At 30.4% G+C, this 741-nt stretch overlaps 1 protein-coding gene across 1 annotated transcript in view; it reads left to right on the top strand.

Moving 5' to 3' along the window:
* The window catches only part of LOC122248635 (opioid-binding protein/cell adhesion molecule homolog), a 350,885-nt gene extending 350,493 nt beyond the window's left edge, over window positions 1-392 (top strand). The window contains exon 11 of the mRNA XM_086536658.1: window positions 1-392. This exon is cut by the window's left edge and continues 435 nt beyond it. The gene's annotated coding sequence lies outside the window, so the exon portion shown is untranslated.
* Window positions 393-741: the final 349 nt, after the last annotated feature.

Below are 741 nucleotides of genomic sequence, written 5' to 3'. Positions count from 1 at the left end.
TCGTCTGATATCTTAAGAGCTAGATAAGAAATTTTCCTCCGCGAATGCCTGGTGATCTGACGGGCAGTGAGAGGGCGGCAGGTCACCTCTTCGAAATGCTTTTTAGCCCTTCAAAGGTCTTTCCAAATAATCTCGTCTCTTTATATCATTCTTGTTCTCAAACCTACTCCTTACTCCAAGTATCTCCGATCTTTTTCCTTGCATTTCTGATCTAAGGTTTTCCTCATCTCTTTACCAGGAGGACACTTTTGGCCGCGTTCGACACTCGCTCCAATTTTGCATATTGCATCTCCGACGCTGCAAAGAAACACTTTAATCGGTCGAATTCATGATACAGCGCTGTCGAACGAGGACAAACATGTCATGTAATAATAGAAGATATATATATATGTATATATTATATATATATATATATTATATATATATATATATATATTATATATATATATATATAGTATATATATATATTATATATATATATATATATATATATATATATATATATATATATATATATATATATTATATATATATGTGTGTATATATATATATATATATATATATATATATATATATATATATATATATATCTATATATATATATACACACACAAGTATGTATGTATGTATATATAGACCTGGCTCTCAGGTGACCTACTGTATGGGCCATCGATATGTTACGATTATATTGTCTTCTTAAGGAAGCTGTCTTTCCTGTGGCGAAAATGTGATGTCGTGTAT

The sequence above is a fragment of the Penaeus japonicus genome, unplaced genomic scaffold (assembly GCF_977035675.1).
Source record: "Penaeus japonicus unplaced genomic scaffold, GWHDUDI00000001_assembly GWHDUDI00000005, whole genome shotgun sequence".
NCBI lineage: Eukaryota > Metazoa > Arthropoda > Malacostraca > Decapoda > Penaeidae > Penaeus > Penaeus japonicus.
The sequence above is the reverse complement of the archived record's forward strand: the minus strand, read 5'-3'. Positions and strand labels throughout refer to the sequence as shown.